This window comes from Cebidichthys violaceus, unplaced genomic scaffold (genome assembly GCF_023349555.1).
Source record: "Cebidichthys violaceus isolate CVI_PGR_0920_01 unplaced genomic scaffold, fCebVio1.0.p SCAF_21, whole genome shotgun sequence".
Classification (NCBI taxonomy): domain Eukaryota; kingdom Metazoa; phylum Chordata; class Actinopteri; order Perciformes; family Stichaeidae; genus Cebidichthys; species Cebidichthys violaceus.
In genome coordinates this window covers 10,150,165-10,177,973 of record NW_027176384.1, presented here as the reverse complement: position 1 = coordinate 10,177,973, position 27,809 = coordinate 10,150,165, and the positions used below count along the sequence as shown (strand labels likewise).

The window sequence follows — 27,809 nt, the reverse complement described above, 5'->3', positions numbered from 1 at the left end:
TTAATTGCTGTATTGGCGAATAATACAATGCAAGGCTCTGGGCGACTTCATATTTAAAATCACGTGTTGCTGGACACGCTCAGCCTGGTTTCCCCCGAATTTAAAAGGCAAATAACGACTGTCATTATCGTCAACGAAATGCCAGCCTACTTCTTATGGCTCTCTCTCTCTCTCTCTCTCTCTCTCTCTCTCTCTCTCTCTCTCTCTCTCTCTCTCTCTCTCTCTCTCTCTCTCACACACGCGCACACACACATACACCCGCGCGCTGTCACACTTCTCCCCCACCTTCCCACTGTCTCCCTTACAGCCGAGGCGCGTTTCGTCTCCAAAGCCTGTCTCCAGAAGCATGTCTGAGGACATGCAGCCACGGTGCGATGAAGCGGACCAAAAGACGCCACCAGCATGACAGCATGAAAGCAGGTAAGCCGATACTTGAGTGATCTTTTTTTCCCCTTTATGAACTCTAGCCCGTTTCTGATAAAAAAACCAAAGGAATCGGTATTTCTCAAGCAGGTTTATTTGACTCTCCCAGACCAAGAGATATGGAGCGTTAGTTCCTACAGCGACTGAGCGAGAGGAGAGCAGGTTTCATTTAGGTGTCTTGCTCAAGGACACCCTGACAGAAGGGACCGAACCTGAGACCTATGTCTCTTAACCGTAGACGCATGTATCATGATCCCACAGCGCGTAAAAAGGCGAAATATGGACACTTGGTCAGTACAGTGATACAGAGTACAGATAGTTGCTTTTGTCCGCCAAGGTGACACAAGTGTGTAACTTTATTTTCAGTAAGATTTAACTCAACAGAGAAACCTAGGTGACAGTAAATATCTAGTCGATATTTAGCCGGCATCTAGTAATGGGGAAGCTTTGCACGATGAGCGCAAGGACAGCGAAAGGTTTTACGCTCTATCCGCAGCTGCCTGTGTGTGCCATATTGCGCATCGTGGACTGAAAGGAGAGCAGAACTTTATTCGTGGTTTATTTCATAAAGTTTCCCGAGCAGAAATAGTCTCAGTATCAATTCACGCTATAGTGATTGTGTCATATAATGCAGTTTAATTTTCCAACCAGTTACTACATTGGTGATGGCGCGCTGCCTCATCAAATATCCGGTGCAATGAGCACCGTAAACCCTCCTTTCTCTGGATTTTTCTCAACAGATTTTCTGTAAGCGTTTTCTTTCATGATTATTCAGAAGAAATACCGGTTTACCAGTAACGTGTGCGCCCATGGCACTCTATTGCGCTTTGGATAAAAGCGTCCTCCGTGTCGTTTCATTCCTGTCTTCATATAACAGCTATTTTCTCCGCAGTTCTCTTCTTTTGATATTCCATCTGTGCTGCAAAAAAAAAAAGAAAAGACGTCTAATCATCCACACAGCAGAGATTCCGAATCCTCTCTTGTCTCCTCTCCTTGATTTCAGCGCGTTTGATCGCCACGGCGAATGGAAAACATGCATTTTTTATGCTGCCATATGATTCATGTTTGGTCAAGTCAATAAAACAACCAGATTATGTCCATTAAGATTGACACACCTTCTTTAAAACGAGGTGATTTCGCGTCGCAGCAACACAGCCTTATTGCGTAAAAGCGCGAGGCGAGAACAGACATGGGACGGGATAGGTTTGTGTGGGAGCGTGTGACTGTGGGTCTTACAGTTGAGATGTTTTACGCGCAGAGTGGATCTCCCAAATCACGCGCTGAACTTGCTGCCCATACAATCTACTGGAGGACTCGATGTTCGAAAGGTAAAGCTGTGATTTATCGTGCCACTTTTCCTGCATAGCCACCCGTGTAGGCTGCCCATCTTATTCTTTTAATCAGGAGGACAATTACCTCTAATTAGTCACGTCTATGTGAATGAAAGGCGGAGTAAATCTCTACTCTTCCTATCGTCTGGCTGGACTAATCAGTGCAGTGGGACGAGGTGTGCTTGTGATAAAAGGAGGTAGGTGCTAGTTTTGGGTCATTTAACTTCACTCTGACATTAATAAGAGAGCGAGAGTCAGCGTCAGAAGAGCTGTAATTCTCACTTACCTGAGAAGGAAAATCAAACTATTGGCGGTTATTTCTGCACCATGACAGAAATAAAGTATATGAGCCTGTTTGTTGCCCTATATTTGAGTATTTATTGATAAGTCAAAGTTTATTTCTGATTATTTAGAATTGTATATTTTTTCTGGGGGTTAGTAAGGCAAGGCAAGTTTATTTGTATAGCACATTTCAATAACAAGGCAATTCAAAGTGCTTCACATAAAACCATTACAAGCATCAAAACACAAGGCTAAAAAGGAGATTTAAGTGGATATTTCCAACAGGATCCTGAATAATAATACAGATACAGTTCATCTGGAGCACCAACCTGTGCAGATATTTGATATTCATTTTAACATTTTGTTGTGCAGTGTGAGTGCTGTGGCTTGGCCGTGATGAAGTCGCCGGCTGTAATTGTTTCTATTTGAAGAGATGGCGGCTAAACAAAAAGCACCGATGTCGTCTTTAGTGTCTGCGATTGTCGCGGTGTGTTGGTCGATGCTGCGTTTGTTCTTTCACATTCATGCAGATCTCCAATTCGGAATCTGAGTTAGTGTCAAACAAAGGGAGATGATTTGCATTTTGCTTCTGTCCGTTAGGAAGTTGCCATCACTTCAGCTACGAGAGACAGCACTGCTGGGGAACAAGTGAAGACTTAGGATTCCATTATGTTTGTCTGCAGAATAATGCTTGTTTATCCATCTGGAAAAAGAAGCCTGATCTGAATTTGGTATCAAAGGGTAACTAATGTCAAACTGATTACAGCTGCTGCACTTAGTTTGGTGAGTTCTCTGATCATGTTGCCTTGTTTTGGTGGATACTTGATCATGACTGGGTGCTATCTGCTACACCACCTGACAACCAAAGGCTTTACAGAAGAGCCATTTGATTCTTGACAACCTTTTTTCCATATAAAACACAATTGGCAAGCCCACAACAAAAAAACATGTAGTTTTCATCGATACAATCACAAAACCGTTTACAGCACAACAGAAGGGAAGAACCATTTCATTAGATATGAATAAAAACCTTGGAATGCTCATTTCTAGTGCATAACCACATTATAATCATCCTGTGGATCGTAGAAAATGATATTATCGGGTTAAAACAGTCATTATTTAAGTAGTATCAACATGGCAGTACTAGAAGAAAATTTATTATTTCACTGCACTACAACTACAACCTTCTCAGTACTTTTCCATGTCCTTAGCCATTGCTTAATTTGTATTATTTTACATTTGAGTGCACTTTAACAACCTTTTTCATTCATCAAACATATTGAGGTGTTAAATAAAACTGCATAAGTCCACCAATGTTACCAAAGTGTTTGCTCTGCTCTGCTCTATCTGTGCAAGTTTGCAGAAGTTTTGCAGACTTGTTGCTCTCCTTTTCCACTTATCATCGTCTTTGACATCCTGATGTTGATGGATGAGGTTTGGATGCACCGTGACTGAACAGTCATTTCATGTTTTTTTTTTTCAATTTCTGCCAGCCCACTGCGGTTTTATCGAGGTCAGACATGTGGCTTCCTTTTTTTTTGTTTTTTTTTCTAATGCCCTTCACTAACTCTATTGATATTACATTAGAGATGCAGATATTATGGACTGTGCATAATTTCTACTTGCAGTGTCAATGTGCTTGACTGTGATAGCAAATGATGGCGTACATTGATTAGTGTTTCACGCTTGGCCAGCGATTCTGCATGATAAGTTGCATGTTGGTTCATGCAGATAAGAGCAAAGTGACATATGTTCGAAGCATATTCATTTCAATATCCGTCATCGAATTCCCCTGTTTTAAGAACCCAACCACAGATTGTTGTGTCTAAAAGTGATGCTTATTGCCCCCTGTGGTGAAAACCAGACATGGAACAGTGTGATCCTCAATTGAGTGCCGTTTCCTTTCATATTCAAATTATGATGATGTAAATCAACACTGCTCTTTATCATAGCTAAATGTGTATGCACACACACACACACACACACACACACACACACACACACACACAACAGGGTCAACTTGGTCACACTCACAAGGAGAGAGGAGAAGAGATTGAAGGAGGAGGCTCATGCCAACGCTCCTACCTAGAATGAATGCACACTTATTTCTGAATCTGTGTTTTTGGCAGCTGTGGAAACAATGTTTCTTTTTTGTAAAAAGTTAAATTTAGCTCTCGGGGCGCCTCATTCCATGGACATAAGCTTCTCGGTTGTAGAGCGGCTGCACAGTGCACATTAGTGGATCTGTGTAGCTGGCACACACAGAAAGGAATGTCTAATTATCACGCTTTCAACCGCAGTAGGCTCATCTACGTGCAACTGAGCTCCTGTTCTAATCGCTGTCTTTTTCTATCATTACACACTTATTTGATTTTATTTTTACGCAATTCAAAAAATGTTTTATTCCTGCTCTGTGTGGATGAGCCGGGAAGTCCGCGCAGCATTGACTGGCTGTTGAAGGAAGGTGTAATTGAGCAGAAACAGAAGATTGGCTCCGATAATGTGTAGACATTTTGTGGAAGAGATGAAATGAGATTCTATGAAGGGGTTTTACATAACAGTGAACATGCAGTGTACAATTGCTTGTATAGCTGGATGGATGAAGGTTTTGCCAGAGGGAACACTGCTAGGATGTATTTGACTCATACATATGGTTTCATCAGCGAAATGTAAACTGGATTCAGAGCATGCAGATTTCCACATGCTGATGCCGTATCTTCAGCTAGTGGGACAAACGGCTAGCGTAGCCTTTAGCTGTGCTCCTTATCAGATGCTGAGTGATTGCAGGGCTTTACAATATGAAGTGCCACTAAACCACCGCAAGAAGTGGCATTGATTGGACAGGATGGGAGGAGGGAGATTCCTCCTTAAGGTCATTATCTAGCAGACAGAAAGAGTTAGACGAAACAAACCAGTGTAATTGCATTTGTAACAAAAGACTCGGAATCAATGGACTAAGCACTACTTACAGCATTGTGTCAGCATATTTCATCAACATACAAATGGATTCAGTGACCTTGTAATTGCTCATAAAATCTATCTTATGAAATCATTTCCTCAGCTCCCTGAAGTTCGTGGTCTGTGTGGAACCCACATTTCATGCGATTCAGAATGCATCTGACCACCTCAATGCGGATCCACACAACACTAGCAGTGGGACGAGGCTTATCTCCAGATGTGATGCTATCGCCATATTTGGGTGCATACTTATTGCAATTGCAAACTTTTTTCAACACTAGACCATGGGACAAAGTTTAATCATAGACTTCAAGAGACTTCTAGATCTCTAAATTGAAAGTGTACAAATGTTTGCTTTTCAGCATGTATGTGAAATGTCCTGAACTCAGCAATGTGTTTTTATAGCACCTCAAATATTCACAAATGTAGCTATTTCAATGTACAAAAATGGGAAAATGTTAGTAATATTTTTGTTTTAATTTAGAGCAACAAATATATAATAAATATATCAATGTATCATGTTTTATATTTATTGTGAATATATTCCAATAATATTATTTCCATATATGTATTTAGTAATAACCCTTTGTCTGCACCTTATTTTGAAAATTGGACATAGTCAAATGTTACTTTCCATCGCTCACTCTCCTCGTCAGCTCCGTTTTGTTGAGACATTTATGGTCAGCTCGATCCCTTTTGAATGAATTTACTAATAATATGAGTATATGAGTGCACCATAGACTGTATATGACAAGTGGTAATAGTCACCGTGATGTTGCCCATTGGTTTGTGGACTGCCGTTTTGAAGCCTTGAGTTTGTCATTTTGGCCGTCGCCATCTTGGTTTTTTGGCCATTGACATCTTTTTCTTTGCAACCATATGCGACACAAGTGCAAAGCAAACACTGCGAGATATTTTTAGGCGACAAAAATGTTACAATAAACTTTCAGAAACTGAAAACACATTATGAAAGGGTTTAAGGTCGAAGACTAAAATGCGGACGGCTTCCAGTGCCGTGTTTGTGGCAGCGTGCTGTAAATCACAAGTTAGACACGCTCTAAAGCATACCTTGCTTCATCGTCCATTTTACTTTAAATACATAATTATTACATCATTTACAAAATGAACATCATGCTGTATTGAACACGACTTAAAACGAGCAATTGAGACCGTAAACTCATGTTTACAATGTTTACTGAGGTTTCTCATAGACTCCTATACCAAACAGAGAAATCAAAGGCCATTAGAAAGAATGCAAGTTTAAGGCACTTTGCATTGGTTTACTTTTCAGACGAAGAACTGATTATGCACTCCAGCTTTACCTCCATGATGTATTATTGTCACCATTTTGTAATGTGATGTATTGTATCATGATATATTTTTACTCTCCTAGTAATGTATATGTTTCAACAGAGGTGCCATACAACGTTTACAAATCAGTTTATATAATGTAGGCCTACGCACGGAGGAGCTGCATGGACAAGAAACTGTAGACCTGGCAGTTGCTCACCACAGCATTCTTGTCTCTAAAATCAGGAAATAATTCTTAAGGTGGGTTAAGTGCCCTTGCTTTTAACAGGTCATGGTGATACTGAATTGCAATCAGAAAAGGAAAATCAACATTTGCTTGTATTTTAGAGGCAACGAATAGCAAAAAAACACAAACCTCTAACCCAGGCTTTTATAAAACATCTCCTTCATTGGTCCGTTTCACAGAAAAACATTTTCATTTTAAATCAAGCTGTTTCATGCCAAAATAATAGAACCATACATTTCAGTCATTGTGAAAATCTGAACAGCAGCTCATATGCGACAGCTGCAGCAGCAACAGTTGTAGTTCTGCCCTCAGTATCTCTGGAGATCCCGTTGAATGTTCTCTGCTTGCAAAAGCCTCAGGTGTTCCTCCGTCTTGCTCGTCCAGCAATAATGTCAGGCAGCCATTTCTTGCTTTTAATTACTCTGAACCTCATTAAAGCCAGCTACTTCAAGCTCTGGCTCTGCCATTATCATTGGCTCCATAAAACATTCAGTGTGGCCGCCTGCTCTCGTCGGACCTTATTGTAATTGCCGGCAGGCTTAATTCCTCTGTGATGGAAGATTTTAAGACATGAGACAAAAGAAAGAGGGAGAATCCAGTTTCACACGTCACCTACACATTCACAAAAAAGAAAGTAGGTAAAAATGACTTTTGCCGTCTAATTTCTTTTCCTGCAACTTTAGCAGCAGGGGAAAGAGCTCAGGCTGGTGTCACAACTTCTTGTAAATGGCACCAACATGACAGGGCGCCATAATATCTCACTGTGCTGCTGCAGATGCCACTTGTGTGGGTGTATTTGAAGTAGCCCTGTGCGACTTTTTTTTTTCTCGTGGGCCAGGAGCACTAACAAGCAATTAGCCAACAGAAAGGGCGCTTGGTATTTCAGGGGACAAAATCCAAAGCTTACAAAGTCTAAGACTGCTCTTTTTTAGTTTTTGACGGGAGGTTTTGCTTGTTCTGGGAAGCAAAAGCCACTGGTACTCATACAAAAGCAGCTCAGAATCATTTGAACAAATAAAACAGAGGGGAACATTTTGATAATACAATATAGATTACACAACAGTATGTGTAATGCATTAAAAGAAAGCGTTAATCTATCCACTTGTGCAAATAAATGAGCTGCTGGCAGCTGACGTCTATTTAAATAGACACTAAAAGTCAAACTGTACTCCTGAAAGTGTTGCTGTCCTAATTACAGGCCTGCCTGGAGCGGATGAACAAGAATGATGGCCAAATGGAAGCACCATGTACTTGACGTCAATAATGAATCACTGCCCTCCACCACTTTGGTTCAGACTGAATTAGTTCAACAAATACTGGATAGGATTACAAGATCCTTAAAGTCCTTATAATGGATCGATCCCATGGCTGTTCATCGAGCGCCACCATGAGGTTAATGGTCATTGTTTTGAGTGACATGTCTTCGCAACTGTTGGATGGATCACGACAAAATGTGATACGGACATTCATGCCCTCCTTGGGGTGAATGTCTCCTTTTATACTTTAACGTTTCATGTAGCTCCATCACCAAAGTCAAACATGTATTTTGCTCAATACTTTCCTGCATGACATAAAGAGGCTTTCAAACCAGCTCGATTTCAGTTCATGTGTACTCGGGTTCGCATCTGTTCTGAAAACCAACTGAACCAAAACACGTAACTGGACTGTTATTTAACACAAGTAGCAATTGGCGAGTAAAGTTGCATAGGAGTTTGTTAACGCTGCCGGTCCGCGTATGTGGAGAGCATGCACCGGTCTTATCCTCTTAACTTTACAGCCATGGGTGATAAAGTATGAAGCCAAGCAAGAGGGTCGTTCTTGACATTGTCTCCAGTCATAGTCGGCACGGTACGAATCAATCATAACGAGTACAAAATTGCCCAAAAACCTGCAAAGCTAATGACATTCCCATATTAGTCGCAGCTGTGCTTCTTTAATGCTATTCAGCACATTTTAGCATGCTAACACAAAAAGCTGGTGAGCATTATATCCGCTTAACACCAGTATATTAACAGTAAATGGTGACCATATTTTCAAATCCCCAAACCAGGACCCTTAAGTGTAGGCTATCAAACATTCATGCATTCGCTAATGTATGTGCTTATGCAAGCACCATAGGCATGATATTAGCATTTTCACCATGCACGACTGAAAATGTACTCTTGCAGTGTCTCCAGAACCATAATTTCCTTGCTGGGTACTTCACGAAGGAACGAGGAAGCCTCCTAGAGCTCTTTAGAAAACACCGACTCTCTCTTGGGCATGCCAGCTCACCGTTTGATTACGACTGTCATAGATACAGCCTTGACAACTGCTCATTGATAGATTGGCATACATACTAGCAAATGTATGTTGAATTCAAACATGTAGGTTTAGGTTAGGTAATAATGAGTGAATGGGATAGACCATGATAGACGTCTGTATGTATAAGCGCCGAAAACAACTATATTATTATTTGAATTGAGGTGAAAACCGGAACAATTTGGTAGGGAATGTTGAACACCGGGACACCCAGCTTGAAACATGGACAGTGTCGGACAAACTGGGACGACTCGCCATCGTACTTAGCATAACTGCAGACTCTTTGTCTTCTTGAATTTCTTTATTTCTTTGCTGTTTTTATGAGTTTTTGAGCAAGTTCTTTTTTTCAGTACTATCAAAACTTGAAATTGAATATATATTAGATTATAACCATATTGGTGTTCACATTATTCAGCATTAACGTCTGCCCAAAGCCTGAAGATATATTTGTATCTGCAAAAAAAAATATGATGTGTAATATCCCTTTTAGAAGCACATGGAAGGTTTTCTCAGGTTCGGATGTGGCCTAAGGGCTGTGCTTGATTATCACCAATTCACACTTTGCAAATGTACCTTAAAAAAACAATGTTGATGAATGTTGCATCACCTTCATCAATGTGATAACAGATACTTGTAAACTTTGCGCTTTATTGCTTTCTGTAATTAAAATTGTAATAATTCTTTGTTGCTCCCCTGAGACCAACACTGAATCCATTGAACTGACACCTTCAGTGACAATGGAACTCAAGAGTTTCCGTTAAATTAATTTAACAAGGAAAGTTATCTCTCAATGGGGGCATTGGTATGATATTCTATTCCTTTCCACTCCAATAAAAGGAAGGCTATTTGAAACCACAAGAGCTCTGACCTTCCCCTCTTTGCCACAGTTATGAATGATAAGAAAACATTTACTGAAGGAGCTTGAGGTTTTTTTTCGAAGGTTAAGAAAATGTATTCCATGCGCAGGTAACAGACAAATGTGGTCAGTTTCAGCAGTTTGTACAGTATTTCTAAACTGTGTCTTCACATTCTAAGCCAGATAAAGAACCCTTGAAATCAAAGCTGATTAGAGCTGCCTCTGAGACAGACTTGACGCAAAGCTCAATACTGTGTACACACTCAACAGATAAACACGCGCCCTGGTGCGGGATGTTGTGGATCAAATCAAAAGGTAAATAGACAATACAGCACTAGCTGAGGCAGTGGAGGCTGCTGTACATCCCATCCTGAGCCAATATTTTGAACTCCAGTGACACTCATTGTCTGTTATTGTTATTGGATTCTGTGTCAGCTCTCGGCCACAGGTATCGTCCTGTGTTTGCTTTAATGCCCCCCGGCAATGTAAACTGCAGTTTCCTTTTTATGTGGTCAGCCGGTTCAATTTATAGGGTCTGTCCACTCTGTCTTTTTAAAAATAAACGCGAGACAAAACCCAGATAATGGCAGTAAAGACCACTCTCTGGTTTGATGGAAGTTAGTGAATGTCTGCCTTTTTTTCCCTCAGAAAAGACAACTGTCTTGTTTGTGCGGTGCTTTAAGGGGGCCGTAGAGGAAATCACTGGAGTATGTAGACATACACTATTATTCCAAGTTGCACAGGAAAAGGGGTCATGAGATACTTTAAAGTATAAACATGACCGGGTTATTTAACAGAAAAAACATAGCCTGAGATTACATGTGCGCTTGATAAGTGCAGCGTGACCAAGTCGTCTGAGTCCTGGATGTCTCACTTCCTCCCCTCAGGCATCACTATGAGAGGCCAGTGGACATTGTACTCCATCCAAAGCTTTGTACAGATGCACAGTTTGGCCTGACATTCTCAAAGAAGATCCCTGAAGGTCTGTGTAACTCGTTCCAGGTGAATGATTTGACATTTGAAAGAAAGGCCAGCGAGAGGGAAAGTGGGCACTACTTCTAGGTTTTTCCGAACTTGAGTGTGTTGAGGAACTTGGAGGGCTTCTTCTTTGCATTCTGCACTGGACACACAGTCGAGTTCTGTGCATTTCCCCGATCATGTTTTTTGAACCTCTCCTGGCCTCCAGTTGAGCCGACTCGTCGTGTCAGAGCGTGAAGCCCATCTGAAATACTGTTATTTGACTTGACAGGAACAGGACTGCCTACAGAGTCCAGAGACTACACTGTGTCAGTGGAGCACAAACAGACTGTGGGATAGATTTACTGTGTGAGGCACCCACAGCCCCTATGTTCACACTCTGTGATGGACCTTTCTGAAGCCTGCTCACAAACAAAGTCTAACAGAGATAAGACATGTGGGATCATGTGAAAAAACTCGGACACAGTGAAAGAAGAAATACCTTCTCCAAGTTCTTATACTTTGTTGCTGAACTAATTGTTGTGCTCAGTAAATGTCAAATAGCATGTTTGAATATTTACATTATTTACAGGAAGTCCCTTGGTTTTCTTTACTTAAAAGATATTAAAGAGTTGCTCAACACTCCCTGAAGATCTTGGTTTTACTGACCTCCACTGGTTTAACATCTCACTTTGCTCTAGTGATGTAGAAGTGTACTATGAGGTGTGTCAGTACACTGTGACATCATGGTTGGTCTTAATACCAGACGGCTGTAGTTTAACGTTTCGAGTCCGTTTCACCTCTGACCACAACCAGCGGATGATTTTTAAAATCATGGTGTTGTCATGGTGTACTGACACACCTTGGAGTACACCTCTACATCATCTCAGGACGGTGAGCAGTTAAACCACTAGGGCCCAGCAAAAACAAGATTTTCAGCTGGTGTTAAGTTGCTTTTTTATTTATTTGTATGACTAATCTAACACAGGGAGATGTGTGTATACATTTTTCCAATCAAATGTGATTTAGGATGACTAGATAACCACCCTTGGCTTTGTTAGCTCGTGAGTTATAGACCCTAGCTAAGACAAAGCATGGGTCAGAAGTGTGTGTCAGTTGGAAAAAAACCCGTAGGCACATTAAATCTGAGCAATTTGATCAGATTCCTCCAACCGCACACGTCACTTTACAGACGCTTAAGGCACTAACTGTGACTTTTCAACTGGACTGAATCAAACAGAGAGGATTGCTATGCGGGTACAGCTGTCTCTACTTTGTTTGTCAATCAGGAAAGGAGTGCAAGAGACAAGGTCATCGCACGTCTGTCCAATTATAAAGATTTTTCCAGTCCAATCAATACTGCCCAACATGTCTAAATCAGAGAGGTCTCATTCCCCAGTTTCCTGATAATTGGAAGCTGTTAGAATGGAGGACGGGACAGGAGTATCAATTGGCACTTGAGGCTGATTAGCGTTCTACTAAAAGCCAAAGCTCAAGTGTACTTCATTGTCCACTTTGGTTAGTCAAGGATATTTTAAAATGTTTTAATTTTTATGAGGGAAATCATGAAGACCTAAGCCTACAGTGCTTCGAGAGAGTTGAGTTGAAACAACTCAGTACTATTGGGCACTGGGATGTCTTTTTTTTTTTAAAAGTTAAAGAACTACTTTGCCAAGATGCATGGATTGGAAAAGCAATTACTCTTAAAGGAGGAACAGTGAACTATTCATTTCACATCCGGCCAATGTTTCATCTTATTGTTAAGGATTGAGATCTAAGTGGATTGAGTCTTGATCACTAGGCTTCGTCACACTTTAAGTACTTTATTGAATCAGAAATGTTCCCGGTTTCTACATGACTCGACAACTTTGAAGATTGTTTTTTTGTTGTTAGCCGACACATCCTCCGCTGAGCCTCTGAGTAGCTGTGTTTCTCTCGTCTCCTAATGAGACTCCTACTGTAATTAGTGCTTTATGAGAGGCAGGTGTGCTCAAAAGGCCAAACAGTTAGCTACAAAAACACAGACGGTGAAAAAAAATCCATTGTAAGGGCAAACACACAGTATGTTTGCTAATCAGAGTGATTAAGGTGTAGTCTGTTTTCAATGAAATACTGGCAATTTCTAATAAGATACAAATTAAGGTAACGTAATGGCAACAGGTTTAGAGTTGCCCCAATGTGCTGAAAATGTTTGACTTGCAACATCAGTTTGAATACACCTGAGGAATCATGTCGCATATAATCCTATATTTCTCTCTCCCTCTTCATATTCCCTGTCGTTACACTTTGTCCGCTTTTGCTTTAAAAAAAAAAAGAAGGGAGAAACGCCATAAATTACAGAAAGAAAAATGTGAGACTGTGATACAGTAGATAAGTGATGCGACCTTGACATTCTGTTCCAGTGCAGTACTTAAAACACTTAAAGAGTTTCTCTTTGCATCTTAATTGAGTGAAAGAAGAAAGTTTTATGCCTTCAGACAAAAACGTCTTTATAGGAAATACATTTATTTTTGTAGATAGAGGAACACAAACCTTGTACTACTGCGATCCTATCTTTAAATTACACTTCCGTGGGAGTGTGACTGTGTTCGGCGTAATTACGGAGGCGTCGAACGACCTTTTGTTCAGAAGACACCGACTCAATCATCTCGTCCTTGAGGTCACTTCTCTATCATACCACAGCATGCAAAGCAAGAGCATTCAGCGAACTTGATAAGAAGGACAAAGCCTCACCTAAAGCGCCATAAACTATGGAAACAGCTCAGCAGAACGTCATAGAAATGACTCATGCTCAGAGTACAGCTTTGTCATGGCTGTACATGTCAACTGCTCTGGGTCATTAGACGTCCCGGTCTACCGCCAGTTATAATTTGATATGTTTTCCGCTTCTCAGATCGAAACATTTTGCTCCCTATAGAGGCGCCATCATACAAGTTAAATGATGACAACAGTTCCTGCGGCCCAACAGATTCATTATGGCCTCCATCTTGTCAGGTATCACATTCCTGGAATTAATCCAAAGGGAACTGAATCCCCATTTCTCCTCTTGGACTTAATTGCAAGTAATGGTGTCACTTTTCATGGCGCTGCAGCCGTCCCTTGAGAGCAGCTCGTCCAATTATCTGTTGGCTGGTGATTTATTTGGTCACTTCTTTTCTCCTTTCCATCCCAATACTACCATCCTTCTTTCACACACCCTCATTCCCTCTCCCCATCATTCTGCTTATCCCATGTCCTCGCTCCTCTCATCTTTCCATATCCCCTCCTTGCTCCGTGTTTGCTCTCTCTCTCTCTCTCTCTCTCTCTCTCTCTCTCTCTCTCTCTCTCTCTCTCTCTCTCTCTCTCTCTCTCTCTCTCTCTCTCTCTCTCTCTCTCTCTCTCTACAGAGCAGTAATGGTGTGGTTCACCATGCCGAGGCTCAATAATGAAGTCGCTGCCCTAGAAAAGCCATGTTAATGTTGACTCTGGGATCAGATTCTGCTCCAAGACACACAGCAGTGACAAATGAATGTGCCAGCTTGAGCCAAGCGAGCCCAGCGACCAGCACACAGATCCGAGGCTGTGACTGAGAGCTGGGAGATGCTTTGCAGACAGATTACATATATGAGAAAAAAGAAATTCAAATATATTCATCAGGGAATGTTCAACTGAGCTGTTGACATATGCCCATAGTATATATATAACAAACCATACAGGCATTTTGGGGCATGCCCAAGTGCAGTAGTATGATGTGTCAATAAACAGCGAAGTAGAGCTGTGGCTCCCTAAAGTATTGGTCCATTCATCTGGTTGTCAACAGCATTGACAAGCTGTCTGCCTGCTCTTGCTCTACCACTCTGACCTCGAACCTCCTCGGTACAATCTGACAGCCAGAGATGTGCTGTGCTCATGGAGATGTGGGTGCTTCTTTCTGTCTGCCATTGTGTTTAGCTGCATTTACATTTGAGGATTGCTGTGCCAGTGATCCAGGCTGACGTACATAGGAGGAGTGGAGGAGTTTCCTCTGTCTGCCGTCGCCCCACGTTTCTCCTGTCAGCCTCTGTCTGTCTGGAGCCCGAGGAGCAGCCATGCGTGCCTTCCCTCCATCACAAAGATGGTCTCCGTCCGCTAAACCCACTCATGCTCCCCTAGCTCAATGTATAATCTGTTTGAGTTCTGCAAACTATATTAGTTTGAAATGTTTCTCCCGAGGCAATCCCTATAATGTAAAGCTCCACCATGGTTTTTTTTTAAATGTAAAAAGATAAAACGATAAAAGAAACGAAATTTAAAACACATTTACTGACATTTACTAAGAGCTGAAAATGCAACAGGTCGGAGCCTGAGTGGAGAAAAGGTAGATCGAGCGTGTGGCAGGCAATTAATAAGACAAACGGGACAACATGTACTCGTTAAATGCACTTTAAATGTTAATCTTCAGGCCATTACATTTTCTTATTGAAAGGGTTGTTTTTAAAATCTCAACTAGGAGGTTTCTCCAACTTTATGGCACTACGTACCATTTTCATAGACAATTTTGTCATGCCCCAGTCGACCAACCGCACCAAGTTCAAGGTATTTACCGCAAAAATAGCCTATAGTCTATAAACTCATATTTTTGGGCCGAATCAGTGGTTTCCTTTGGGCCGTGAAGTGTTGAGAGGCCTGGTGTCAGTCTGCGATCCAGGTGTTGGGTTTTTTTTGCCAACCCACTATGCAGGGGCTGGTCCACATAAGTCATTTGGGAGCACTGCTTACATGCAGATTGTGAATGATTGTAGAGCCCTTGCACGCTCATGCACATGTATGTTTGTTGTCCTTCATTAAAAAATAGCAAAAGTGTCAAAATTTGCAATTGGAAATGAACACATTGTGCAAACAGCAGCTTGCATGTTGCACATTTGATGAAATGCAACCCAAATTAGTTGACAGCACCGGCAGCCATTAAAAAAAGAACTTGTCTGAAGGCTCTTCTGTCGTGGCTTCTATATTCAGCCATGGGGGTTTCTGCTTGGAGGTTCTGCCTCTTTCAACCCTTCGGTATCTGCCACAGTTGATAAATCAGCATGCTGTATGCTAACTTGTGATTATGGGATCTTGGGAAGTGGAAGTTTAAAACTTTCAAATATTTCTGCCAATGGAAACAGCTTTCTGCAGCTTTAGGCGATTATCTCACCGGAGAAATCCACTGTAGATATGTAATTCCCAACGTCTTTAAATCAGAAACAAAACTCCAAAACAGCTGCTAACAATTAGGTTAAACATCAGAGGCCTGTTTCACAAAAGCAAATTGTGAGCACGATGGTGGCAACGTCACATTTCACAAATGACTGCCTCACACATATTGCAGATAACATTGTGAGTCTGACATGTTGAATGCTGAAATGTGTCAAAAATTAACATGCGAGCAAATTCTCATTATGTAAATAATGAGTTTTATATGCTGCACATTTGGTGAACATGCATGATTTGACGATGAGTGAATTGGTTGCTATACTTGGGTTGAAACACACTTGCAAAGCATGATAGAGTATTAACCAATTCTTACCCGTCAAATGAGAGAATTTAAAAATCACCTAGCTTGCGCATACTGCATTCAGCAGACACAATAATTGGCTCCGCAAAATGACACCAGGCATCCATCTTGGGAAGAGGAGGGGACGATTTCGCTCCGCTTTCTTGACACCAGTGTGTTTTTTGTTTGTAGCGGTTGCAGGGCAGATGCTATGGCACATGAAACGTAGAGACGAGGTGAAGCTCGTTTCCCGCCACTCGCAGCTAGAAAAGCTGCATCCGTCATGCAAAGATCATCCCCACCCAGGGTCTTTGAAGTGATGGCTTGGATCTGGCGAGGCAACATGGCTTCATCCACACAACTTTCTCCACAGAGAGACACCAGTATGAAACGATTCTGCTGCTGTGCAGCCGCTTATTGAAAAATGCATCAAACTCCCCACGCATGAGGGATGTGAAATGTTATGAGACCAGGTGTAACGCAGCCAAGTCAATCAATTTCCAATTAAGCCATGCTCTTCAGTCATCCATAATTCTTTTAGCATGCAAGTGGCTTTTTAATCTTTTCATACAGGAGGTGTGCTTAACCCATGCACCCTCTCTGCAAAATGTCAACGGGCGTGGGAGGAATTAATTAAAAGCGGCAATGTGTCTGATGGATATTGCTGGAATTTTCCCAGTGACAAGTACAGTTCATTCATTTCAATTCAATCAATGCGTTCAAATCAGGATGGCATGTCCACTGACGCCCATCCCACTCATTTACAGCTCAAAAACTCTCGAGATCTATGGCATCCTTTCACTTCACCATACGAATAATGTATTACGCAATCTCTCCAACAAAAACCAAAGCAACTATTGCTGGTGTCAGACTCTATTGTGCAGAGCAGCAGCAGTTCTCAAAGATTCTTTTGGGGTCGCCAAATACATTTGCCCAATTTCTTCCATAATCTTTCAACACTTATATCTGCAGTACACTTTTGGGCCACATGAGGCAGCCTGAACGTTTGTGTTCTGATAATTGAAGCCTATTTAGAACATTGAATCTAATATGTAAGGCTAGCATACGTTCTGTTTGTTTTAATGAGAGGAAAAAACAAGCGCGTTAACTCGGCCTAAATGCCTTTATTGGGTAGTTATAAAGTATTTAACACATACATATATGTGAGAACATATATATATATATATATATATATATATATATATATATGTATATGTTCTCAATAACACATGCATAAAAAGAAGTTGTGTTGTTTATCCAACGTATATCTTTGAAACTGATGGTAAACCTAGATAATATATGGTGACGCGGAAATGGTTACGAACATTCATTAATTCACACATCTGCTCTTCTCATGATTTGTACATAAGACCTATCATCAATTTTGATTGCGATGGTTTTACATTTTTTTAAAAGAGGGTCCCCAGAAACAAAGTGTGGGAAACGCTGGTGTAGATAGTAAGAGTCGCTCGACCAAAATGCTGTTCATACATTTAACTTTTGTCTGAGGTTGTTTCCCTTTTTATTCTTTGGACTGTTTTGTTGGAATGGAAATTGCAGAGAGATTTCCACAGATAGACAGTGAAGCATTACTCAACTCTCGGGAGATAAGGATGCCTGGTTTCCCAAATAAAAGCTGTCAGTTTGCTTAGCACGGAGAATGTGATTGAGCATGTCTGCTGGCTGCTTACACCTCAGCCTTGCCATCTTCCTCGATACCACGATTGATTAAGCTGTCCCGACAGTGTTTTTATTGGCCCTGTGCCCATCCTGGGGCCGAAATATACACCTGCATGGCCTGTCAGCTACTAAAGTTATGACATCATGAGGCCCCTCATAAGGTATCTCCATTGTTTTGAAATGAAGGCACATCAATTTCATTGGCTCCACTGGCCAGCGGATGATTTGTGGTTGCTATTATCCCCTGAAATCGCTCCGGAAAATGGCTGCAGTGTGAAGACAGGAATTGGTGACGGGGAGCGGAGGACGGGGGTTGGTTGCTTTCATGGAAATGGTTCATTGATTGTGTATGTAACGAGTAAGGGCAAGGTCAGAGTGTATAGAGAAAAAAAAAAAAAAGAAAATGTCATGTTTCCAAAAAAGAAAACGTAATTTCCATGTTTCTTTTGGAAACATGACAGGACTTCATAAATATGACATCCAGCAAACACTAACAGACTTAAAGATGAAGAGGAGGAGGAGGAGGAAGGAGAAAGAGTGAGAGCAAGGAGGAGGGAACGAGTGACCAATAACCTAGTTACAAAATCAGCATGCAAGCGCTTCATCTTTTTTCTTCTCGGAGCAGCAGCGAGAACAGGTCTGACTGCCATCCAGCTGACAGCGGAAGTTTTCATTTCCAAGCTTCACTAATTCATTATAAAACTATTTGAGAGCCAGAACGCTCCGTTGTTACAACCTGAATCTGGGAGATAGAAAGTGCTGACTGTTTGAAGTAATAATTTCAAAACTTGACCAAAAGCAACATGCATCTTGTTGGTAATTCACTTCACTTCCCACTTCAGGTGAGCGGTTCAATTTGTCTGAAGTTGCCACCGACTTAGCAACAAAATAAGCAGATAGCTGATAAGAAATGCTCATTAATCGCGTCTGTGCAGCTATTGAACCCGCTCGCCGTCTAGTTTCTTGACAAGCCTTTACTCTCCTTTTTAAAACTCAAAGTCATACGGGAACAAAAATGTGAATCTGTTTGGAGGAAAGCATTGCAGCATGCTTTCATGAGACCAGAGCACAATACGTGGTCAAATGTTAAAGTTATCAGCGGAGTGCAGAAGTGAAGGAGCCTCTTCACCACTCTGCTTTCCACACCTGCACTGAAGGATTTCCATTCACTGGCAAAACACTCTGTGGCAGTGCAGAGCCATTCTGCTGGACTGAGATAAAACATAGCACACACACACACACACACACACACACACACACACACACACACACACACACACACACACACACACACACACACACATAGAAAAAAAAGAGTTAAATAATCAATTCCAAGGAAATTACTGGGTATTAATCCAGAGTAGACTGTAGGATGGAACCTCCCAGAGAATTGCAAAATGGTTTGCAGAGGGATTTAGGAGATGACTCACAGCTTGTGGAAAAAGTTGTATGTCAATATTTTCTAAAAGACTAAATATTTCACCATCATTGTTAAATTTGTGCAATGAATATGTGCAGCCTTGAGGCTTTTGTTCATAATTATAAAGTAAAATTGTCTGTCTGAAATAGAATAGAATAATTTCTCCCATTTACACTGCGCTATTGCACACACAAGTAAGACTCTAAATTATAGACAAGAAACTAGAAAGCATGGGGTCTGTCCACATTGTCCCAATATATAATATATATAGATATTACAGTCTATACTGGCCATCATTATATGCAAATTTCAACAAGACAAGAAAAATATCTGCAATACCAAACACTATCATCTGACTTTATAGGCTTGATTTGAAAAGCCGCTGAAGTTCATACTTCCTCTAAAATGTAATAATACTTCTAAACCTAATACTAACCTAATATTCCAATTGGGTTATGGTGATCAAGAGCAGTGAAATTGAACCTCTCAGATGTCCTGAAACCCAAGAAATGTCCCACAAATTAGTATGTTCAAGAAGGACGTCCAATTCACAAAAGAAATTTGACATTGAGCGAGCAAATAACATTGACTAATGTCTGCTCAACCTTTTATTTCTGTGCTATTCTTTGTTGATATATTCCCAGCTGTTTGACTTCTTGTAAAAAAAAGTCTCTTCTACTAAAAAGTGCTACTTCACCTTTATTTTTTTACATTGAAAAGAAGCTACTGGCGTGATTGTGATTCCCTCAATTCCACCTCTTGACTAGAGCTTTCAGATGCAGTCCGTGACATGTATGATTAAAATCCCCAACGGCATTGTAAGAAGGGTCCAGCCAGTTGCCATCAAGATTATTGTTTAATCAAAGCGCTGTGGAATTTCATCTTATCTCCTTGTGAGGGGTTCTTTGGATTTTTTTTGATTGGCTGTAATGTGCAAAGCTAAGCTTTTTTTTTCCTCCTTTGGGATTTCTGCTTTATTAGATAGTGAGTGAGACAAACGGAGAGAGAGGAGATGAAATGCAATAAAGGACCCTGGGCAGGACTCAAAGCCAGGCCACTGCGATAAGGACTCGCAAAGCTAGAAGCATCTCCATACCAACGCACAAGGAACCATTTAGCATCTGTGTGACGCAAAAGGGTTCCAACTAACTCCTACGTAAACCCATTAGTCATTTTTAGACATGTCAAACCAAAAGTTGAGTTATTTTACTGACGACTGTACGTCACATGATGCTTAGGAATTAAAAAAATATAAACTTAACCCAGGCGGCGACTGAAACAATCTAGCATTGCTTTGCCTCCTCTGGTTACAAAAATAAGTCAGATTGTATAGAAGTCTATGAGAAAATGATCCAATTCCTACTTGATTTATTACCTCAGTAAACATTGTAAACATGAGTTTATGCTCTCAATTGCTAGTTTCAAGTCTTCTTCAATACAGCATGATGTTCATTTAGTACATTATGGTCCCATTTAGAGAAAAATAGACCATAAAGCAGGGTACGCTTTAGGGCGTGGCTACCTTGTGATTGACAGGTCGCTACCACGGCGTCCACAGTGTGGAGTTGTCCCTGGTCTTGTATTACAATTTTTTTTTACCATTTCACAGTTTGTTTTTAGTTCATGAAAGTTAATTGTAACATTTTGGTTGCCCAAAAATGAGTGCAAATATCAAGATGGCAACGGCCCAAAACCAAGATGGCGACGACAAAAAAAAACAAGTTTGCGAGGGTTGAAATTGTTAAACTCGAGGCTTCAGATCCGTTGTCCACAAACCAAAGGGTGAAGTCATGGTAACTATTTCCACTTCTTAAATACAGTCTATGACCATAACCGCGACTGTTTCCACTATTATATTCCTTTCTGTGCCAAGAAAACAGCCTCCTCTGGCGCCACCTTGCAAAATAACGATAAAATAAGACAAGTAGAGATTAGGTCACATTGTTTATATAGTCCTCACTAAGTGGTTATTCAAATCATGCTTCTCTCTGAAGCCTCAGCCTGAACTTTTTGCCCAAATCTTTTTTCCATTCTGAGCAGGACCAAGGAAGTGATTTTCACTCAGGAGAAGATGAACAGTGCTGGTCCATTCCAATCTCTGACTCTTTTTTTGTATCAAACTTATTTGAGACGTTGTAAACAAAACATAAATCTCAAGTAAATACTTTTCCATCTGCAGATGTGATCACACTCTCTCACACACACACACACACACACACACACACACACACACACACACACACACACTTGTTCACAGCCCAAAGGGTATAACAAACAAAGTCATGTTTTTTGCTATATCTGTTCTTCATTGTCACTCAATGACAGCAATGAACATGCATTTGTTCAACTCAAAAGGAGCATCAATTCAGAAAGAAAATCCAACACATTGTGACGTTGCTGGCGGCAACATCAAAGAGACTCCTCATTGATTCTCATGTCAGGGTAAACGTCTGCTAGCAGCCTGGTGAGAAACAAGCAGCTCCAAGAGCAGTGAAGCCTCAAGCTTATTGCAATATCATCATAATCAGATGGTATCTCCACAGACATCTTGCTGTGTCAATACTTAATGGTGCAAACTGATGACTAAAGCAACATACTAGAAAAGGAAGAAATAAATTCATATTCCCAAAAAGAAATAATTGTTTGACCTTCAGAGATTCAATTCTGTGCAAATGAGAGAGAGTGAGGAGGGTTGCAGAGGAAGTACTTCTTATTTGACTGCTGCACACAACAGTGAGATGTGGAAATATTTAATACACAACTGGTTTTGAGAATGTGCTCACCAAGTCTATAAGCACTCGAAGCGACAGCTATCTGATTTTAAGCTGGAGCGGATGCTGAATCTTGTCCTTTGGCAATAAATATCAGCCCTGCTGATGATAGAAAGGAGGACACAATTCAACTAGAGTGGTGCAATACATTTTAGAGTGTATATAAAATCTGCTGATGAAATGCAATATAAGCTGAGCAGAAATGTATATATAATGTCAATTCTACAGTTTTTACCGTGATAGGCCAATGTACTGTATCTGTCATAAGCAGGGGTGTGGCCACGAGTCCGACGTGAGTCACAAATTGAATTGACTTTAAACTTGACAAAATAAAAAAAGACTTGCACCTTGACTTGGACTTTTATCACCAATGACTCGTGATTTCACTTGGACCAATCACAAACTTATTTACCTTTTTTTTATTTTTGGAATCAACTAACGTTATTCATTCCCAGCAAGTTGACACTTAATTACCCTGATATTTTATTTATGATCTTTTAACAAATAATTACCAATTTTACTATATCGTACTATATTATTACTCTGTGGCTAAAATGGCATCACATTTCGTGAAGAGCGTATTATGACTTTTGGACTTTGTACTTGACTTTGGACTTGAGTGCAAAGACCAATGACTTTCCACCTGTCCCAACTCTGATAATAAGCTAATTCTGGTATCTACAAATACCTCAAACTTGTACTTATGCGCAGCATACTTGACTATAGTTTACAGATTTAACAGATTAACTGGCACATGAAAAAAAAATCCCTTGGCGGTTTCCCTAATTAGCGCCGTTAGCTCTGAGCGGCACTGTGTCAGGACGCGCTGCAGAGGGAGCAGAGGATGGCAGACGGCAGCGCACATAGCTAAGTAAACTCTCCGGTCTAATAACGGGAGCCTTCTGCCCTGAGGTTAAACAGATCCGCTAATCACTCTCTTTGTTTGGTTTGGGTTTTGCATTCATCTGAGCGGCACCCGGAGAGCGATGGACGTCTGTGTGTTTGCATCGCTGCGGTTTCCCTCAGCCTTCAAACATTTGGCTAAATATGCAGATGAAGAAACATGCCACCCACTGAAAATGAGAGCGATGTCCACATCAGTCAAGATACAGATTGAATAAACGCTGGCACTTGTCCATGCATGTTTACTGACTCGTTATTTGGATTTCTTGATCGATCAGAGCAGGCAGTTAAAATGAAAAACATTTACCAGCAGACCACGCATGTAGATCCGTCATGTATATTGGAAGACCAGATATTCTAGGGAGATGCAGAGTCAGTGGAAGATTGATGCATCGGCCTGTAAATAGGCTGACAGCCAGCCTTTCAGACAGTTACATAATCAAGCCTTTTCATCCAGACACATGCCCCCGTGCTGGGATGTTGGATGAGAGCAGATAATGAAGAGACAGTGTAGATGTCCAATGAGATCTATGACCAGGTTCAGACTTGGAGAAGCAACCCCTCCCTCCTCCCCAGCAGAATGCTGATATTGCAATAAAGCAGCAGCCCACACTTGAAGGGAGGCCCTGGCAGTTGCAGTCAGGGGACACCAAGTACTAGGAAATTGCATTACAGCCGTTCCCATCGGAGTATTTAAAAATGGAAACACTGAAAGGCTTGTTTTTATTGCTTGTGTTTTCGACTAGGTCTTTCCAAAGCGCTTCCGACAGTTCATAGCAGTGTGAACATGTTTTCTTTGTTCGGCATTCTTAGGGGGGATCTCGTGGAGATGCAGAAGTCATCAGACATATAACAGCAGTTTTACAGAGGAGTATTCTGAGGTGAAGTTGTGATAAGTGAAAGTGTGGTACTGCATTACACTGCGTTGCTGTAAGCCACAGTAAACCATGTTCACAATGAGAGTAAGACAATGAAATGGCTTGAAATGGCTGCACCCTGTACATCTGCTCTCTCACTGTGTCACGTTTATTGTCACATAAGACAAAGAAAAGCAGCAAATCCTCACAACTAAGAAGCATTTTTGCTTCAAAAATTACTGAAGGGATCAATCGATTAATAGAACAGTAGAATAATGTCCTGTCAATCAACACATCTATCTATCTATCTATCTATCTATCTATCTATCTATCTATCTATCTATCTATCTATCTATCTATCTATCTATCTATCTATCTATATATAAAACTTGTCCAGACATTCCTAAACAAAAGACAGAAACATAAGGAAGAGGAAACACTCTATAATGGTAGAATTCACAAAGAATGGATTGCGGCCGCTGATAGCACCTTGGATGGTACATCGTGTGCAACAGCTTCCTTTCCTTCCCCGTCTTGGATCTTATTCAGAAAAGATATTCTGCAGAGCAAACATGCCCATAAAGTTTTGCTTCTGACTGCAATTATCCATGTGGAAAGTTTAAATGTGCACGAGGCCAATGTCAGTTGTGAGTGGTGGAGTGAGCATGAGAGAAGCCGGTTGGGACCAAACACGCTAAGGCGATTCGGGCCAGACCATTTAGTTTTTTACAGGCCGGGCTCGTATTGGTCTCAGGCTCATTTAACTTCCCTCCTTTCACTGTGCCAAAATACGCCTCCATAAATACATGCAGATAGCACAGGAGCCCCAAGACGCTATTTACTTAGCAGAGCAGTCGGGGTGCATTTCACCATTTTGCGGGTGTTTTGAGAATTACATGGTTTCTTTCAGCCTTATTTGAGCAGGTTGACCTTTCTTGAATTTGCCCCTGAATTTGAAAGAAAACTGCACAGGGCACCTTCAAACAGAACTATGTTTTATGGCACATTTGCCCTAATTGAGAGGTTTGGCAGCCTGTCACAGTGAGCTACGGTGGTTGCTAATTGCTCATCCAAACTCCGCTCCATCTTGTTGCCAAAATGTTTGATTAACCGTCTCCGGTAACAGACAAAATGAGCATACAAGCAGCTTTAAAGTGTCCATTTGCAAGCACAGTGGTGATTTTCACAGATGCTATGTCGTTATTACTCACCGATGCTGATGCACAATCAATTTAGAAGATCTAGCACTCAGTGTGTTTCACACCATTCAACCCCCACAGGTTGCCAGTCTTCTGAAAATTAACTGAAATTGACAGTCAGCTATCAAAAAACAGAGACAAGCTGCCATCAGAAAAAAAACATTTATGAGCACTGTTATCAATAAGAGATTAAGCTCCAAACTATTATATCACTAATCTGGCTGAATAGTGCATAAATCTGGGAGATAAGATCATCCTGGTGTGTACTAACACATAATCTAAAAAATGTGTTTTAGTAGTGTAATGAGATGCAAATGTGATTTAGTTGGCAGCCCAGCCAGCTCTATGGCAACTAATGTGATATGTATCGTGAAGGTATCGGATTACAGGTGTGAAAACAGAGGTGTAAAGAATAAAATCTGACTGCACACAATAATTGGGTGATCTCAACAACAACAACATGATAACTTTGATATTTGTTTATTTAAAAAAAAGAGTGTAAAATAGCTCAGAAACATTAAGGCTTCAGGAGCAAAAAGCCGGCATGGTAACCAGCTGACAATCATCTCTCAGCCAGCAAGAGACAACGTTCATTCCTACATCTTCACAGGGCTTGGACACATTTCATGGTTTTGCGGTCCGCCAAGTTTCCAAGCAGTTCAACAAGCATGTACCAAACGTTTAGTGCTCCTCAGTGATGACAGCCAGGTCGGTCACTATATTCAATAAGAGTTCCCCCTCCCCAGAGGTTGAGGTCATTCTTGGGAGATTAAGGTGACAGTGTGTGGAGAAAGACAGCCTCGCTGGTCCAGGGAGGACACTGTTCTTTATAACCTTGACGTCTCACACACATATACTGCGAGTCCACTGCTTAAAGCAGCAAAGAAACTTATCTTTGGTCATGCCACTCTACTGCCAAACAGTATGCAGTGTACGTCGTCTATATATGTTAAGCTTTAGCGCGCATTTATTCAGAGTTCTCAGATTTGCTCGTGGGGGGAATTAACTGCCTGTGGGCGAGGGAGATTGCAATCCACGTCCAAGGCTGCCTATTCGATATTTTAAACCCTTATCATCATCTGACAATTTTATGAATAAATTTCATCATCTTATAATTCGGCAGAATTGCTGGGAGCCTTCGAATCCTCCTCCGACATGATTAGTGAACATTGAAGTACACTTGTGTTTATGCGATGTCTGATCAGACAAAGCTTTCTCCTATTAGCATAATAAATGAATTAGAGCACCAGAGACAAAGATCATTAGGCAGATTTCCACCACGGGGAAATCATTTGGACAATGTATTGTCTAACAATGTGAGACCACAGCGATGCGTCACGCGGCCTCAACATGTTCCAGCCTCCGGCCTTTTCCCAAATCCTTCCCTCACTAAAGCCCTGCTGGTGTTTGCATTCTGCCCAAACAACCGTCACTTCTTTCAAGGCAGCTGTTTCGCTTCAAACGCGGGGGCGCTGCGATTTCTCCGCTGTCTTGTGTGCTGTGATTAGTCATAACAGTGAATGGCAGTGCTGCAGACGGTAACGGCTAATGTGTCCATGCAGTGACACGCCATAAACACAAGTTGTTATCATCGCACTGCATCTCTCCACCAGCACAGCCTGACTTAGTGTACTAAACCCTGTAGCCTCGGGGCTTATCCCCTTATCAGCCGCTCCCGTCTTTCCCTCAACTTCTTCAGCTCAAGATCTTTCTCTGCCTGCAGTTCAAAAGCTAGATGTGACATTGCTTCGCTCCTGCTCGTCATATGCTAAAGACATAAACAGCGGCGTGTTGAGAGTTGTTTTTTTTTTTATTAGCGTGCAAGGCTTGGGTTAAGAGATTTCAAAACTGCTGGGGCTTCTGCAAGGTGCTCTGGTTGGTTGAAATTTGCATTTAAACATGAGGTGTGCCTGCTAGCGTCTCATCTGTAAATATGACTGAGTGCTGCAGCACTCTGGGATAATAGTCTCAGAGGGCTGTGGCTACCATACAGGGTACGCACATATACGTAGTGAACTTCTGTCACGGTCATTTGCATTAGAGGCGGACAGGGCCAAGATGTGTACATTATGTATAATGGGAGTTACAGGTCCGTAGAGGTCGAGGACTGTAATTTACATAGACTCCAACTTAAAATCACCTCCATGTAGCTCTTCCTCCCTTGAAAACGGCATCACTGGGGATGACCGGTGGAGGATCACTTATGAAACACATTGAGATTGGATGATTATGCTTCACGGTGTGCTGCATACATCCGACGCCAACATTCGGTGGCCATACAGGAAATGATGTGCTCTTAAAAAGACAGTGAAATTAAGTTCTAATCCCGTGGTTTTGTCATTTGTTCATTTATCTCATTACATGACTGAAGCGAAAGATGCTCCATCTTCTGCTTTACTGCGACTAGTATCAAGGTGCAAAAATAAGAGTGTGACTTTTCATTGCATTGGATTGTCATTCATGTCACATTCCTACAAGAAATGTGTTTTTAAGCTTTAAAAACATCACAGTCATTCCCAAACCTTAAGAAGGAACGCTTTGACATTCAGGGGAATTATGCTTTTGTGCTGCTGAGAGACTTATGCTTAGCTTATTTTAAAAGACTGCCAAACCCCATGTATAACTTGTTGTCGTATAGATGAATGTCAGAGATAGAGTGAGTGACTGTGTGAGCTTTAGAGGTGCTGGTAGGTGGAGTTTGTTACATTTAAACAGAAGCAGGCTAGCTGTTCATAGATTGTTTGCCACAACTACAAACCATGCCATGCACAGATATTTTAGAAAACATTTAAAACCGTTGGAATTGAATATCCAAAAGTGTTTTGGGGATGACTTGAAGG

General features: G+C 41.2%; 1 protein-coding gene across 1 annotated transcript in view; it reads left to right on the top strand.

Moving 5' to 3' along the window:
* Positions 1-305: 305 nt before the first annotated feature.
* The window catches only part of chrm2a (cholinergic receptor, muscarinic 2a), a 70,520-nt gene continuing 43,016 nt past the window's right edge, over positions 306-27,809 (top strand). Inside the window, exon 1 of the mRNA XM_068717284.1 lies at positions 306-420. The gene's annotated coding sequence lies outside the window, so the exon portion shown is untranslated. The remainder of the gene's footprint in view (positions 421-27,809) is intronic.